The following is a 718-nucleotide window of genomic DNA, read 5'->3' as shown; positions in this document are numbered from 1 at the left end:
ACACTAAAGGTATTATCTCATTCCCCTCTAGAGAGAACTAAAGGAAAACCATTCGGCGCTCTATCATCTGGAAGATCATCGCACCCTCATACCTCCGAGATCCCGGAAATGGTTCAACAAGGTATGTTCTTCATCTTCACCATGAACTCATTTGGGGTTTCTTCGGTCTGGACCATGGATGTTCCATTCGGGTGTATGTATGGGCATACACATTAGGTTGTGGGAACAAAGCCATGGTCATAAGGACTTCCGCATTCACTCTATGGATTTCGGATGGAGAAGGAATTTCTCCAACAAGTGGTATCAGAGCCACCCCAAATTGATTCATGGGTGAAATTAGGTTTTCATGTTCTTCCCCAAATATGGTTTGATTTAGGGTTTTGATGTGTTTATTTTTGCCATGAATCGATTAAGAAAGACATTCATGCTTATAATATGAATACAAAAGGATTTGAAATGAATGAATGTTGTTTTTCTACTGTTTTTCATGAATTTTGGGTGAAGAGAAGAGCGATGCAGAAATCGCATTTTTTCATGTTTTGCTGCAGTTCTCTCGCTCAAGTGAGAGTGGCTCACTCAAGCCAGAGCAAACAGAGGCAAATCGCCTTAAATAGGGCTCAAGCGAGATTTGGCTCGCCCAAACGAAAAAAAAAAGAAAAAAAAATTTTGTTTTTATATATTATTTTTGGGACTTCAGTATCTTTGTGCATTGGTTTAA

This window comes from Lupinus angustifolius, chromosome LG16, assembly GCF_001865875.1.
Source record: "Lupinus angustifolius cultivar Tanjil chromosome LG16, LupAngTanjil_v1.0, whole genome shotgun sequence".
NCBI classification, from domain to species: Eukaryota; Viridiplantae; Streptophyta; class Magnoliopsida; order Fabales; family Fabaceae; genus Lupinus; species Lupinus angustifolius.
This window is presented reverse-complemented; position numbering follows the sequence as displayed.